Genomic DNA, 16,849 nt, shown 5'->3' with positions numbered 1-16,849 from the left:
ATGAGGGGGCGAGAGCCGGCCGTATTTAAAGCCGTTTCTCCCGTGCCGAAAAGTGGCGCAAAGTAAATGCGCCCCCACAGTAACTCCGGTTTACCGCGCGCAGTTTGCCGTTTTTTTTATTTCCTTCCGGGCGCGTCACGGGCCGGTTTTCCGTGTCGTGGGCTCTGCGGATCATTTCCTTCTCGCTTTTCCTCCCAAGCCTCCGCCGTCTTCTCTGGGGGTTAATTTTCTCCCCGTTTTGACCGCTCCATCCACGCGACCAAATTAATTTGCGTGTGTGTGTGTGTGTGTGACAGTGCTGTAGCAGTGGCAAAATAGAAGTTTTTGCTATGCCATTTCTTCGTTATTTTTTGTGTGTTTTCAGATCACCGACGTTTTGCTTTGTGTACATTCAAAAAAACTATATTTTGCCGGAGCAAAAAAGAAAACAAAAGCAAAGTGACATTGTGTTCATGCAAATGTAATAACAGTGTTGTGGCATTGGCAAAAGATGAAATTTGGCTGCCATTTCTCGGTTAATTTTTTTTTTCCTTTGTGTGTGTCGTTGGTAGCATTGAAATTTTTGCTTGGTGTGCATTTAGTGTATTTTGGCGCGCGCGCACAGGACAAGCCCCACAGTCCGCATCACCAGTACGTCGTTGAGGTTTGCCCTTCATCATCAGCTGGTGCATCGGACGGAGCCATTCCGACTTGTCTGCCACGAAGCGATTCCGTTTAGATACTCCCGTCACGGTGTCCGCCGCTGACGCGGACACCGGCACCTTTGCGTCCATTCGCAGTAGAAAACAGCGGCCCAGCACGCTTTCCGAGGTGCACGAAACGACCGACTGCCTGCCATCACAAGCCTCACTTTTCTTTATCTTGGGGAAGACCTCAGCGTACCGTGTCAAAGGCTCAAAGGCAGTAACCGGCCCTGGGTTTCTGCCGGTTTTCCCATTCCGAATGGACCTGGACGTGGTTTCGGAAGCGGCAGAAGGCGTCCAGGTTCGATGAACCTGCGTGCCATGGACTCCGGATGGATGGATAGATAGCACGTCGCTTAATGTGAGGCATGAAATTAATTCCATTTGGTGTCGATGGAATCGGATATACTCCCTGCCTTCACTTTCGAACTTCCAAAGAATCGCTCGGCGTCAAACGGTGGGATTGATTCGTCTCGATCAGCGAGTGTGGATTCGTGAAAATAACATCTTGACAAAATTTGTACTCCCGAGTGGAGAGTGAAAGAATATTCGACGATCTCTTTTTGGTAAATATAAAGAGGACGATGTTTTATTAATTTCCCCGATTCCTTTCCGCGAAAAATAATAATATCTCGATTCCTATCTATTTCAAGGTTTCCCTTCACCAGTCTTTAGCCACTTTGCTGATATTATTAATTGTGTATATATTACTTCCCACTCAAAAAAATTTATACTACTCCTCTGTTACTAAATATATCAAAAACATCAATCCTCAAAAGAAAAAAATATCAAAAACATCTTATATTTAGTTACGGAGGTAGTACACTGTTGCATTGTCCTCATTTGTCCTGTTTTAACTTTGTAGTTTCAAATTTTGTAGTAAAAATTTGGAAAAGGCCTAACATAAATATTTGTTGCGTGGAATATTTTTGTTTATATTTTAGAGAATTTTCTTAGAGAACTTCTATACATTCAAAGTCCTACTCAATTTAGAGGTCATTTGCGTCAAACTCAACACCCCCACCCAGAGAGAGAGAGAGAGAGAGAGAAAGAGAGAGAGAGAGAGTGTATAGTAGTCTGTCTATGTCTACGTGGACTATAATTTCATTCAATTCAAAAAAGTGCAACCAGATCTCATTTGAAATCGATGCGCATGGTAAATGTGGCTATCGACCTAATCAGCTAAAAAAAAATGCAAATGTGGCTTAAAGGTAGTATATGATATGGTGCAGCTAAAAGGAAAACTCGCAACATTGTATTCCCTCGTTTCTAAATATATGGCTTTTTAGAGATTTCAGTACAGACTACAGACAGATGTATATAGACATACTTCAGAGTGTAAATTCACTCATTTTGCTTCGCATGTAATTAGTATTCAAATCTCTAAAAAGGTTTATATTTAGAAATATTATATGACCCTAGTACTCCCTCCATTCCACAATGTAGTGCTTCCTCTATCCCCGTGCTTCAACTTTGACCGTAAATTTAACTATCAAGACCGATTGCGGCGGGAGCAAAAGTTATATCAGTGAATTCGTATTCGAAAGAAGTTTTTAATTATGTAACTTTTTCTCCCGCCGCAGTCGGTCTCGTTTGTTAAATTTATGGTCAAAGTTCAACCTCGGGAAGCGCGGGCGCACTATATTTTGAAATGGAGGGAGTATCAATTAGCATGAAAAGAGACCGACCTAGCTGCTCTTCGTCATACGCCACTAGCGGACTAGCCACACAATCTAGGCCGTGTTGAGTGAGCAGACACCCAACAAGCTAGCTAGGCAGGGAATGGGGCAATGCGGGTCCAGTTGCGTGTCATATAGAAATAGCCATGTCGCCCACTGGCATTGGACGTCGTACGTAGACAAGTAGGAGAGCGAAGTGTAAAGAACACTACTGTGCATCACTACTGTTACAAGATGCAGAGGGCGTTGTTTTGCACGAGAATTCCTGTAGTAGTTTACGTGTGCGCCGTACTGTAGCTGCAGCGCGCACATGCATGCACGCACGCAAACGACGACGACGACGCCGCGAGGATGCCGAGGCGAGGACCGCATGTGGCGGCATGTGATCGCCGGCGATACGGACAGATCCTGCTTGTCTCGCCGGCCGGCTCGACCATTTTTGTTTTTCCTTTTACCCCTGTATTTATTTTTTTACTTTTTTACAAATATATATATATATATATATATTCTACTGTCATAGCAGTAAAAAGTAAACCAAAAGTAACAGGAATTATATCCAGATCCGTAGACTATTAAGAAAGAAGATAGAAAATTTTCAATTCTACAAAACACGCTGCTGAAAACGTGTATATGAGGTCTAGTCTAGTCAGAGTCTAGATATTCTTCTCTCTTCCCTCGTTGTGTGCGTAAGCTACGGATCTATATGTCTGAACTTTTGAATTAGCTTTGTCTCTGTTTTCCGGTACGTGCGTGCATGTGTTTCCAGCACTTTCAAGCGGAGGGTTTAGTCAATTCAACCACACGAACACGCTCTTTAATTGGTCTTTAGGTATGGGAATCTAATTAGAGTATTCCCGCAAAAAAAATCTAATTAGAGTAACAGGTTTAAATCTTGCCAGTCTCAAATCACTGAAGCTGCCAAGAAACTTCGTGGCTACGCAACAGATATTTCAAGTGGTTCTCCAACTAGCGTGCTAGCCAATTCAGTAATTTAGTTCCGTAATGCATAGTTTGGATTTTATAAAACCCAGGTTCTAGAGTACTTTAATGCTTTTATAACTCACTATCCTTTTTTTTTGCGGTTGAAACTTTGTATTACTTAAGTGATAATGTCACGGTCTATATTACAAAGCTCAATAACTTCTGACAAGCCAGAGTTAAGCCACACTACGGTTCTATTCTCCGTTCTAGCATATTTTGCCAAATAGTTACTAACAACGTTCTGTCTGTGATGAATATGAGTAAAAATAGTTGTACGGAGAGATCGAAGATGCTTGATTTCTTCCACCAGCGAGGTCAGTACCGATCTATCAGTGGCCCCATCATTAATCATTCTCACAGCTTGTAAGGAATCCATCTCAACATGTATAGGTAGCTCTGTTCTCTGAATTGCTATTGATAATCCCTCCATACATGCACTGAGCTCTGCTTCCAGGGCGTTCCTGCATGAGAAAAGCACCCTGCATGACGTAAAGATGATCTGGCCCGTGCTATCTCGAAGGACCATCCCAGCACCTGCACCACCCTCGGCCGCCCAGGATTCATCAGTGTTTCATTTTGCCCAGCCTTCCACTGGCACCGTCCACAGAGCATTCGCCACTGGTTCCGCTCGTTCGCGAGGCAACATAACATGATCGTAAGGGATCACCTGTTTCCCCTTCATCCGCTCTTCCTCAGAGTATTTTAGTGTCAAGAGCGAATCTAAATAGCTCACGAGGAAGCTTTTTGATACCTCCATTGGCGGGGGTTCCTTGTAGTGAGTCACCTCATTTCTATTGTGCCATACTCGCCATAGCGTCAACATTAGCATGCATCGTTCAATTTCAGATAGTGGCTGCAACACATGAAGTAGCCACTCGGTTCCTGTATTTCTCACTTCTTCCAGCTTCGGCAAACGCCAAACAGTGCTCATACATCTCCACATTTGCACCGCTAGAGGGCATCTGCATAAGGCATGAAAGGCGTCTTCCTCCTCTCGTCCACAGATCGTACAGTTACCTGAGAGTTCAAGCGTCCGTTTATGTTTATTCTGCCAAGTTGGAAGTGAGTTGATAGCAACGCGCGAGGCAAAGTTCTTCGCAGTGGGCGGAACAAGGCTCTTCCATATCATTTTCCAACATGTACGGTGGCCATCTGGAGCAATGCTAGATGATTCTTCTGTCAGTCTACACGTCTCGTTGAAGGCCAAAGCGTATGCCGATTTTAGTGTAAATGCGCCACTCTCTGTTGGACCCCAAGCAAGCAAGTCATCACCAAGTCGTGGAGAAGCTCTTATTTTCAGAATCTCATGAACATCACAAGGGAGAAAAATTTGCTGTAGCAAGTTAATATTCCAGGATCCATTTTCTCTTAAGAGTTGGGAAACCCATCGGTATCGGCATGCACCTTGTGCCGAAATTGGCATGTATGAGAAAGGCCTAGGAATCCAAGCATCCCTCCATATTCGAATACTCTGGCCGTTTTCCACTCTCCATACCAGCCCTTTCTTGAGAAGCTCAAGGCCATGGCTGATAGCAGTCCAAGTAGAGGAAGCGTTACCCGAGAAAACCGTATCCTCTAAATTGCCATTGGGGTAATACTTACTCTTTAACAATCTTGCACATAAGCTCTCAAGCCTAGTTAGAAGCCTCCAGGCCTGCCGAGCTAGGAGGGCCTGGTTGAACAACCGGTAATCATGGAACCCCGCACCTCCTTTGCTTTTTGGTTGTTGCAGTTTCTGCCAAGACTTCCAGTGCACCTTCCGTTTCCCTTGGTCTGCACCCCAATAAAAGTTCCTGACCATCACCGTAAGATCATCACAGACAGAGTAGGGAAGTTTAAAAACTCCCATGACAAACACCGGAAGGGCTTCAGCGACTGATTTAATCAGAACCTCCCTACCCGGTTGGGCTAAGTGCCCATCTCCCCATTGCACTAGCCTCTTCATTAGTTGCATCTGTAGATTTTGAAATCTACCTTTAGACATTCTGCCATTAGGTGTTGGTAACCCCAGATACTTCTCTTCGAATGCAATGCTTGTAACAGATAAAACATCTCGTACATCCTCTTGGTCATTCATCGGGCAGGCTTCACCAAACATAATAGAGCACTTGTTGTAGTTTAGTAGTTGGCCTGTAGCACTTGCATACAGGTCTAGACAGGATTTAACTTGTTCAGCTTGTGCACGAGACGCCTCAAAAAATAGGGGTGTGTCATCAGCAAACAGGAGGTGTGATATGCCAGGAGCACGCCTACAAATCTTTATTGGAGTAATCAAGCCCACTTCAACACGCTGTCTCAGAATTGCAGACAGACCGTCAGCCACGAATAAAAACAAGAAAGGGGAGAGCGGATCACCTTGGCGAACACCACACGACGGTGCAAATGAATCCAAGAGGGTTCCATTGAATCTCACAGAATATCTCACCGATGTGACACAAGTCATAATCCAGTCAATCCATCGGTGAGCAAAACCAACTTTTCCATCACTTGCCTCAAGAAGTTCCAGTCAACCCGATCATATGCTTTTGATAGGTCAAGTTTATAAGCACAAAAACTCTTAGTTGGATCCTTTTCTTGCTTGATATGGTGGATGCATTCAAAGGCAATCAAAGCGTTGTCTATTATCATCCTTCCAGAGATGAAGGCACTTTGTTCAGGGGAGATAATTTCATCCAGAAGGGGCCTCAGTATGTTAACAAGGCATTTAGAAACCACCTTATAAATCATGTTACAAAGACTAATAGGTCTGAATTCAGAAAGTCTTGTAGGGGTAGCAACTTTTGGGATTAACACGATAGAAGTCTCATTAACCCCTTCTGGCATGATTCCTGTTTTAAAGAATTCCTTAACAGCCCTGATAATACTTTCCTTCAAAACCTCCCAGTTCCGCTGAAAAAATCTCGCTGGAAACCCATCTGGCCCAGGCGCCTTTAAGGGCCCAATCTGGAATAAAGCATCAGAGATCTCCTGGTCAGTGAATTCAGCACAGAGCTTATCATTATCGTTGTCGGTTATCACCGCATTAACCAGATCCACAACCCCCGAAGCCTCTAGGGACGGAGCTGCTGTGAATATTTCCTTAAAATATGATGTAGCCATATTACTCATAGTATCAGTATCTGTATAGACATTGCCATCAGCATCATGCAACTCTTTAATTCTGTTTTTCCGTGCACGCCATACAGACTTACTCTGAAAAAACTTTGTGTTCCTATTTCCCTCTTTCAGCCACATGATACGTGAGCGTTGCAACCATAGCATCTCCTCTTTGTACAGAAGCTCATTTAGTTTGTCAGACACCTTCCTTATTTCCTGTCTATCAGCATTCATTCGCATTAGTTCCTCAAGCTGGCTGCGTGATTTATTGATTTCCCTTATAACGTTCCCAAACCTTCTGTTACTCCATGACCGGAGTGATGTCATGGTTGATTGCAAGGCAGCAATAACCTGTCCCAGGTTCTCCATTGCACCGAAGGCCGACCACGCCTTGTTTACAAGATCTAGCAATTCTGCGTCCCATTCCCAAAAGATTTCATATCGTCGTGCTTTGGCTCTAGGCCTCTCCTGCTCTGCATCAAACTTCAGCAGCAATGGGATATGATCTGAACAAGGGGATGCAAGGTGTTGTACAGAGGAGTATGCGAACATGTTTCTCCACTCGTTTGTTGCCACCGCACGATCCAGCCGTACGCGTACATTTGCCGATCCCGAACGCATATTGTCGTATGTATAGGGTATGCCAGAAAACCCCAAATCGACTAACTCACATGTCATCAGTACATCCCGAAAAGCGGCCATCTGAGCTTCTGGCCTAGGCGTCAAGGACATGTGTTCAAAGCTCCACAGCGCCTCATTGAAGTCTCCGATTACTACCCAAGGCAGGTCCGAAGCTTGCTTCAACGATTGTAGTTTAGTCCACACCAAGTGCCTGTTTTCAACCCTTGGTTCACCATAAACTGAAGTTAATCTCCATTGCTCCCTGCCGGGAGAGCTAACAGAAATGTCAATGAACCTGTCATCTGTTCCTAGAACTGTTACTTGGTAAGATTCGTGCCAAAACAATGCTAGGCCACCGCTTAAACCATTACTGTCCACACCCACAAAACCGTGAAGGCCGAGACGCCCTCTAATTCTTTTCATCTTACTAGCTTTTTGTTGAGTTTCGCACAAAAACACAAACATGGGGGAATGAGACTGCACCAACGTCGCAACATCACGAACTGTCCGGGGATTCCCCCCACCCCGGCAGTTCCAACTTAGTAGATTCATTGGGATGGGTGGTCCTCCGTCGAGGAGGCCGCCGATGTTTTAGTTGAGGTACTGTCAATGGCCGCACCATCATCTGCTTTATATTTCTTTCGGTTTGCATTCTTTTGAGGGGTTCCACCATTAGAGCTGCTAGGTGGATCAGGCCCCTCGAATGTACCCACCCTGTCTGCTGTGATCCCCAGCGGGACAAGGCTCCCACAGTCCTGTTCCCCAGTTCTTCACCGGTAATGGTGTTCGAAGTGCCCGAATCATCTGCCTCCCTTTTACCCAAAATGAGAGGATCATTTATCTGTCCAAGTTGTGTCACACCATCAGCATTGGCCAGCTGAACCCCGGGGTCATACAAGGCGTTTGTAGCATTGAAGCGCCAACTCTTTTGCATGAATTGATCCCGTCCAGTGGGGTCTACAGTTGTAGCAAAGTTCCTGTGCTCATTACCGCGACCTCAGCCATGGGATCTGTTTGCTCCCCGTCCCCTGCCATAGTCGTTCGCGTCACCCTCATCACCAAAGACACCTGCATCCCGTTCCGAGCTGCGACCATAGCCTCTGCCCGGGTTCCGGTTAGCATTGGCGCCCCTTCTAGTAGCAAGTATAACGGACCCCACTCCATATCTTTATCATCATGTTCACCGGATCCACATTCTTCATGCCAGTGCCCTAGCAGGCCACACATGTAACAGAAAACAGGGAGTTTCTCAAACTTGACTTGGTAATATTCAGTTTCTCCTCCCTTTGTAAATCCAACAAACCTTGTCAGTTTTTTTGTGACGTCGAGTTTAACTCTAACCCGTACGAACTCACCAATAAATCCATTCGGCAGAACAATCTGTAGCTCAACCACTTCACCTATGCGCTGCGCCATGTTCTTCACGAACTGCTCCCTCTTAAGCACCATATCCGGGAGTCGATGGATCTGACACCACGTCTCAATTTTATCCAACTTTACTGATTCCGGGTTCTTGAACCCATCATACTCATCAATGATCAGTGCCATGCCCTTGAAATCCCAAGGACCCTGATGGAGCGCCTTATTCCAGTCTGCTAGACAATTGAACTGCACCGAAAACAGGTTTGGGTTAATTCTTCTCCAAACCACCTCCTTGGCAGGGTTCCCAAGCCGCTTTCATGTCGGCGATCAACGCCCGCTGCCCAAAGGACTTGTTCGTCAAAACCCTGGCCAGCGCAAGCCACTTTGGCTTCTCATCTGGTTCATCCGCTTCTTCTTCCCACACCAAATTATCCAATTCATCCTCCTCCAGATGCAAGCGCTCCAGCAAAACGCTAGGGTCTTCAGGGGTTTTGGATCGCGATCCGCTAGCCTCCAAGGGTGCGGCCATCTTCCTGGTCGGTGAAACCCTAGCCGTCAGGGTCTCGCAAAGACGGACCCAGCAACCGGGGCGGTGGACGGTAGCTGCGGTCGCCGCAGGGGGCGATCGATCACAGGGGAACTGTCGGCGGCGCCGCCGGAGGACAGGGAAACCCTAGCTTAAGTCGCTAGGGGAAAAGGTCTATGCTCCAGAGGATAATGTTTTAGCATCGTATGCTCTTTATTCATACTGCTTTGCTATATTCGTCAGATCTTATTTGTGCGTGCAACCGGTGCATATGCAATTGTAGCCTCAGTAGTTGCACGTCGATGCACGGGTGTGCAGTTAAGTCTCGGTCGACTATGATCTAGACACCTCTTATTTGAATTCACACCCGTTAAAACAACTGGATACTAACCTAGGCAAAAGTAACATGCCAAGTTTGTTTTATGCGCAAGCCACGTAATATATACGCAGAAACTTTGTCTTTATTTTTTGTATCCCCCATCTACACACAAATTTATGGGTTTCAATCTCAAATACTTGACGCAAAATACACTAAAAATGACTCCTTTGGTTTGTTTTAAGTCGAACCGTTTTAAAATATGACCGAGTTTATCGAGGAAAATATCAATATCATGTACTGTGACTAGACACTATTTTAATATGTAGTGCTATGGGTATGTAGTAGAGTGGAAGGACTGGTGATAAGGCCAACTGAGGTAAGAAATCAGAAAAGACAACCGTGAAGTGGTAGAAATTTTAGCTCTTTTTTTTTTGCGGGTGATACTCATGCTCATAGCAGAAGTACCTCCACTTGATGTATTAACATATTTTTTTTCACTTTTTAGGAGTGTGCGAGTATTTATCTCCCTTCATCTCATATTAGTTATCACTCAACCGAATGTATCTAGCGCTAAAAGGTGTCTAGATACATTCATTTCGTGACAACTAATATGAGACGGAGGAAATATTTACAACACCAAGTACTCCCTCCGTTCCTAAATGTAAGTTTTTTTTACAGATTCCAATATAAAATATAAGTTTTTTTTTACAGATTCCAATATGAAAATATTTTTTTACAGATTTCAATATAAACAGTTCATATTGGAATCTATAAAGAAACTTATATTTAGGAACAGAAGGAGTATATAAAGTATACATAGGCGTTGGTTCTCCCCTTCGTTGGTGCTAACCGAACAAGCTCGTTAATCAGTTATACGGTGTATCCAGGAATAGGTAAGTTGGGAGCCACCCAGCCTCCTCACGTTCGGGATTCCTGACCGTCGGATTTGTCTTCTGATTTGTTCTGAACCGTACGATCTCGCTCGGGAGAGATCTGGGCCGTTGGATCAAGCCGGATCACTACTACAATGAATAGTAGCTTCGATCCACTTTTCCTTACTGGTTTTGTTTACTCTGGAATTACTGTCTAACCTTGTTGACGTGTGGGGTCGATCCCTGGTGGGCCGCGCCGGTCAGCGACTGTGTCTGCGAGCGTGGCCTGTGTGGTTCGTCGGCGTCCCCTCCAGTGTGCCACCGCTTGTAGTTTCGCTGCCCCGCCGAGGGTGTTTTCGTCCTTTCACACACAGGCGTATAAAAGGCAGCCCGTGGAGAAAAACCTGGCCATCGCTCCTCGCACTCGCGCCACCCAGCTCTTCGTCTTTCTCCCGCGTCACCTCCCTCTCTCCCTCCAACCCTAGACCCGCGCCCGTCTCCCTGCCCCGCCGCCGTCCAGATCCAACCCCACCCCGCCGTCATTCTCCTTCGCCCAGACCAATCCCATCTCAACCTCCCTCGATCTTTCTCTCTCAAAAAAAACCTCCCCCGATCTCCCGTACATCCCCTGTCATCGCGCCGCTGCCGTCGCTGCCGCTCGCCTCAGCCCCCGTCCCTGACCTCACGCTGCCCGGCGCCTCCTCCCCACACCGAGGACCTCCCCTTGCTCCGCCTCTTCTTCCTATCCGGCTAGAACTGCGGCGCACGGCCTCTCATGCTCGCTCGCGACCCTCAGCCGTGTCTAGGGTTTCGGGCTGGGCAGCGCCTTCGCCGCCGGCGCGGCTCCGGTGGGCTCTGACGACTCCTCTCCGTCTCCTCCCTCGCCCCCACGTGCGGTTCCACTTCCCGCTGGCCACGAGGTGCAGCCTTGCAGGGGCGCATCAGGCTGGGTCGCCTCTGTTTCTGGTGAGTTCACCCCCCTCCCCCCTCCTCCTCCTCTCCAATCTGCTCTGACTCTCACCCTCTCCCCAGATTTGGTGCAGCAGACGTTGTGGGGTTGAGGTGTTCTTGGACGATTTGCTTAAGGTATGTTTCTATACATTGGCATGATATCTAAGACAAGTCTTTGACCATAGGATTGTCATCAATTTTGTTATTTAGTTATACAGAACTGCATAACATAGAACAATACTGCTTCTAAATGGATGTTGCCATTGACAAGGTTACTAATATAACTTGGTGTCGTTGCAGGCAGTGTAGTTTACACTCTATATTAGTTTATCTAGCTATTTACAGCTCACTCTGATCTAATTAGATAAATGTTGAACATAGGCCATCTACTGTTGATGTCCTGTTGGACAAGGCATGATCTAATCAGATAAATCTTGAACATAAGCCTCCTACTGTTGATGTCCTGTTGATTCAAAGTAAATAGTCCATATACTTCTAACAGGTAGTGTAATTTTTTAGACGAGCAGTCAGCGCCGCAATGCAATGCAAAAGTCGGTCTTGAAATTTCGTTGCAAAATCAACCAAAAATAATCTTTCTCCATAAATTATCTATCCAGGTTGTCAGTACATCTTATAACTAGGTCACTTCCACTGGATCTTTCTGTTAACAAGCAGCTAGACCCAAGGTACTAATGTCCAATCGCTTGATCATTTTCATATTTAGTCTCTCAAGGTTTTTTTTCATAGTTTATCATTCTTCAAGTTCCACTTTCATTTTACTCAGTCGTGTCCAAATGCCTTCTCTATAAATCATTCTAAAACAAGGTGTGTTGCTGCTATGCTCTGATGTATACTTACGTGGTTCTTGCTTCTTATTTGTCCAGTGTGTGTGTATGATGCTGTTGGGTTGTTGACATGGCGCGTGGTCCGGTTGCGGCTCATGCTTAAGCCACAGTCGAGCCTCGTGTTGGGTTGGTAGGTGGTCGTGGGCGTGACCGTGGGCGGTCTGCTGGTCGTCGTGGTCGAGCCACTGGCCGTGGAGGTTCTAATCTAGGGCGTGCCCCTGTTTCTGATCATGTCGCTGCTTGCCGGGACAGGCGTAGGGGTATGAGTCGGTGGATGCCTGCTACTGGAGCTGAGTCTGTCGCCAGGCGTGAGCGTGGCGCTCGGCAGGTGCCTGCTGCTGGGCGTGGCACCATACCTCGGTCAAGTGGTAGGGGTGTTCGTAGTGCTGATTATGGGCATGCAGCTGCTGCTATACATGTGTCCGTCCCTGGTCGTGCTGCTGATCCTGGGCACGACGCCGCTTCTGTGCATGTGTCTATCCCTGGTTGTGCTGCTGGTCCTGGGTACACCGCTGCTCCTAGGCGTGTGTTGGTCCTTGGGATTGCTTGATAATTTGTGGATGCTTGATAATTTGTCCAGGTAGAGATCCACCACTGATGACACAAGTCTGCTACCCTGCTCCTGTGAAGGTCACTGAAGGCCTGCGCCTCCCACCGTGGTATCCTCTCTCAACTTGCACCTCTTCATGTGAGCTCCTCCTCCGAATTTATTCTTACCACTGTTTGGGTTGTTTGATTCAGATTTCTTTTTCTAAAATTAAATCAAGTCTCAATGAATGAGATGGAAGCGTTGTTCAGGTTGAATTTCAGTTTAGATTATTCAATCAAGTCTCAAGGAATTTTGTTCGCAGTGTGCATGAATTGCCCCTCCTGTACAAATTGTGATGTCTATGGAATCTTTTTTGTTGTCGTAGTTGTCATATCATTGGTGCAATTTTAGTTACGTTTTTTGGTCCCCTGTATATCCAAATCGAAGAATACTTGTGGTTTGGTACAATTATATTGCAAGTGGAAAAATACTGTATGTGTTAATATCGGATGATCCAAGTTGAAATTCAGTTTATATTATTCAATATGTATTCTAAAAAACATGTTCTATTTGGCATCATACTATCATTCAACTTAGAAGATGGCTTAACCAATTAACCCAATTTAAAATCTCAGCGAGATGGTGGTTGTTCACCCTGACAGTTGGTTTAATTCTGGTTGACATGCTCAGTTGCTCCACATCTGTTAGATATTAAATAGTCTGGTTCTTCTTTCTGTAAAGTTTGGCAATTTAAAAATCTTTATGGAGGTTTGCTTTATTAGTTGTATCAGATGTTCTCCTGCTTAGTCTAAATCAGATAGGGACTTTAAACATATTCGGTTTAAATAACAGGCTTTTGACTTTCTTTATCTCCTTCTGTTATGACTAATAATGTTTTGCTTAATTAAATGTCATATATGTATTTAAAGTTATCAACTTTATTCATGTTCTTGTGTTCTTATACTTTTCCAGGATAACAAGATGGTTTCTGGCAAACAATTATCAGGAACTTCAGCTAGGTATGAAGCACAATAAAGGTGGCAATAAGATGTGCGGGCAATTATCTGTGTTTTCGTGACCATGCTGATGTGGAGCTGCCATTGAGGCACATTTTGCCTCCGAGATATCAAACCCTCCAACCTCCATTTTCTTTAGGATTGTCCCGAGCCCATCTCACCTCGGTCTTCTCTCCCCCATGGATTTGATTGTGTGCATGGATGAGGAAAGAGTCATTACACGAGGTGTTGGTGGAGACGGAGGTTGAGTGGACGACCGACATACACAGCTTCATCTATAACTGCCTCTATGGCTTCCTCGACCTCAATGTTAGCCTCCCTGCTTCACTACTGCAAAAGGGTATAACTCCGGTTCTCATTCTTATACATAGTTCTTATAATATAGATCGATGATATATGATGCTTCCATGGTAAGATCAAGGAATGACAGATGCTATTTCCTGGCCTATGGTTGTTGACTACTATTTTTTATTGTCACGGTTTATTGTTTGTCATCTAAAAACTGATTCAGATGGATTTAAGGGTCTTTTAATTTGCATCTGATCGAGATGCTTTGTTCCTGATTCATATTTTTTTGTCCATGATCTTCAGGTTTGCAGCTTTGTGTGGTGATGGCCCTGCCCCTGGCCAATATCGATGCACATAGGAGTGATCTTTGGCTATGGAGGCGTATCTTCGGATGGTCTACAACAGTGTCCTGTTTCTCTGCTGGCTCCGATTATGTTACGTCATGTTGGTTGGCATACATTTATTTCTGTATTTGGCACTTCTGGTTGGCTAATGTTGTTATGTTGTCCAAGGAAACACAATACTTACGTTGGTGTCTACGACAGACTTTTGTTGTTCTACTGCCTGTACCCTGTTCGTCTAGAAGATGAAGGGGATGGATGCAAACTTATGTATGCAATGCCAGGATGATCATGGTAGCTTATGTGATTGTCGCTGGTCTTCTGTATCAACGGTTTGCTTCGATGTTTTTTGTGTTATTTTCTCCCCTGATGCACTACTGAATGCTTCCTCTACATGCACAAATGACCTGGTCTAATTATTATGAATCCTATGTACTCCTAATCCTATTCTATCATGCCGCATTTCCTGTAATATATCAAGTATCTATCCTTTGTGTCTACATAACCTGGATTATTGCTTGCTGTTGCTACATATTTGACATGAAATGCTTATAATCCTTTGGTCAGCGGCCCATCAGAATTGACAGCCATCATAGCTATCTAATTATTCTTCTGGCACCTCATAGGTATCATGCTATGTTGTATTTTGCTTTGTTAGCGGGTTGGGTATGGCTGCACCTGGTGGGGGTGTGGCAAGCTGCACTTATTATTTATTGTTTTGAACAATTCATGAGGTCAAATATGTGATGAATTACTTTCAGTGTCGAACATTGCACTACCATATTGTTTTGGATTTCGTGGCTCAAAAGAGCTATATCAGAGGTTTGATCATTGAGCTTTTTTTTGATTAATTCCTTGATACATTTCCTTTCTGATATAGTCTCTGCATTTTCATCCTTAATAGACACACACACACACACATACGGGAGTTGGGTTTCGGCAAGTAGCACCTCTTTGATTAAGTTGTCCTGTTACATGTGCTAAACTTGCTTTCCTACTAATGCATCATGCGGTTTGATCTTCACTGCTTGGCCATATCGGTTGGACCGGCACCCTTGCGTTGCCGATCTGGTACACTATACATAGGCGTTGGTTCTCCCCTCGTTGGTGCTATCAGAACAAACTCGTTAATCAGTTATACAATTGCTACTCCCTCCGATCCATATTAGTTACTTGTGTCGCTTAAACAAATGTACCGGTTGAGTGACAAGTGCTCCTATATAGGCCGGGGAGATAGGTTAGATAGCACATCCATACGGTCCACGCACCACGTACGAGCCAGCTACACATACCGTCCAAAGTTAGCACAAACAAAGGAATCCAAAACTTTGTCCTGCCTGGTCTCACCTCTCAGCTCGCTGGAAAAAGACGTGTGCGGTTAGGAGGGAACCCGGCACACGCTACACTGTCTCTCACACGGTGAGATGACTCATGAACCGGCCTGCATGCATGCCCCGCCCGTCTTATCTCTCCTCTAAAAAGCCGGTGGGATGCGTGCGCTCCAGCACACGATGCCGGATACGTACGTTGTTCCCTCAAACAGGAGGAAAACTCGTCTTCCCGTGGAGAAGTTGGGCGCGTGCGATGTTGGAGGTGGGGCGTGGTCTGTTGGCTCCGTCGAGTGTCGAATGGCTGGCCACGCTACGTGGGTCTGCCGGCGGCCACACACGAGATGGCACGCGAATGGCGGGGGAGTGCTTGCTAGTCCTGCTGGTGGCTGCTGCCCGGTGGTACTAGGCGGGGCATCGAATTTGAAAAGATCGGATCTGTCGCCCGTAGGATTGGCCAATCCGGTGCTCTGGCTCTTCTGTTCACGGAAAGAACTGGTAGCATTTTCCTTGTAAGAATAATGTAGCACGTACTAGTACTACGACGGCAGCTGATTGTGACTCACCATGATGCTCCGCTGGTTTATTATTATTAGGTCCCTTCGTATTTTGAGACAAAATTTGATCATACATCTACGTAAATTTATATGTAGTAAAAATAGTACCATTAAAAGGTTCTTTTGGATACGAAATCAAATAATTATGGCATACAAATCATATTTTACAAACTAAATCCAATTCAAAAGCCCTTCGCTTCTGTTGGCTATGGCTAGAGTGGAAGGACGCTACCAAACCTTGGATCGGTTTGGGTTCGCCATGTACTGAAGACCGCGATCTCTTTGTTGCTGCTGCCAGATTCTAGAGCTTTTCATGGCTCTTTGGCCTACGCCCTTGTGACATTGCACCTCAGATCTTCGAGCTCTCCCACAAAAAGAACTCCTCGGTGCAACAAACTCTAGCAAATAACTTCTGGATTTCATGCATCGATATGAGTAGAGTAATGGCTTCAGCCTTGCTCACATTCAGCAGTTCGACGACCTTTGGGAGAAGCTCACCACCGTCAATAGTATCCCTGAGGTTGAGGACACCATCCTCTAGAAGTTCACTAAGGATGGCAACTATAGCGCTTCCTCTTGCTACAAGGCTCGGTTTGAGGGTCTCACCACTTTGGTCTTGGTCCAAGCGGTCTGGAAGGTCTCTCCTCCCCCTAGGTGCAAATTCTTTGCTTGGTTGGTTCTCCAAAACATGATTTGGACATTTGACCTGTTGATTCATCGGGTTGGCCAAATTACGGCCTTTGCCCCCTTTGCAAGCAAAGCCAAGAATCGGCGGCTCAACTTCTTTATCATTGTCGCTTCACTGCGCTCATTTAAACGACCTTGGGCGTGATGTCCTCGGTAAGGTATTGGTGG

At 45.5% G+C, this 16,849-nt stretch overlaps 1 long non-coding RNA gene across 8 annotated transcripts; it reads left to right on the top strand.

Annotated features, from left to right (window-relative positions):
• Positions 1–10,556: 10,556 nt before the first annotated feature.
• Positions 10,557–14,432, top strand: LOC123095712 (uncharacterized). 8 transcript variants are annotated; one of them, XR_006446313.1, is made up of 6 exons: positions 10,557–11,105; positions 11,186–11,225; positions 11,708–11,776; positions 12,516–12,623; positions 13,437–13,820; positions 14,072–14,432. It is a non-coding gene; the product is annotated as an uncharacterized lncRNA (long non-coding RNA). The 8 variants fall into 8 exon arrangements; XR_006446311.1 differs by having other exon boundaries at positions 11,975–12,623; XR_006446312.1 differs by having other exon boundaries at positions 11,172–11,225; positions 12,516–12,594.
• Positions 14,433–16,849: the final 2,417 nt, after the last annotated feature.

This window comes from Triticum aestivum, chromosome 4D, assembly GCF_018294505.1.
Source record: "Triticum aestivum cultivar Chinese Spring chromosome 4D, IWGSC CS RefSeq v2.1, whole genome shotgun sequence".
Classification (NCBI taxonomy): Eukaryota; Viridiplantae; Streptophyta; class Magnoliopsida; order Poales; family Poaceae; genus Triticum; species Triticum aestivum.
The sequence above is the reverse complement of the archived record's forward strand: the minus strand, read 5'-3'. Positions and strand labels throughout refer to the sequence as shown.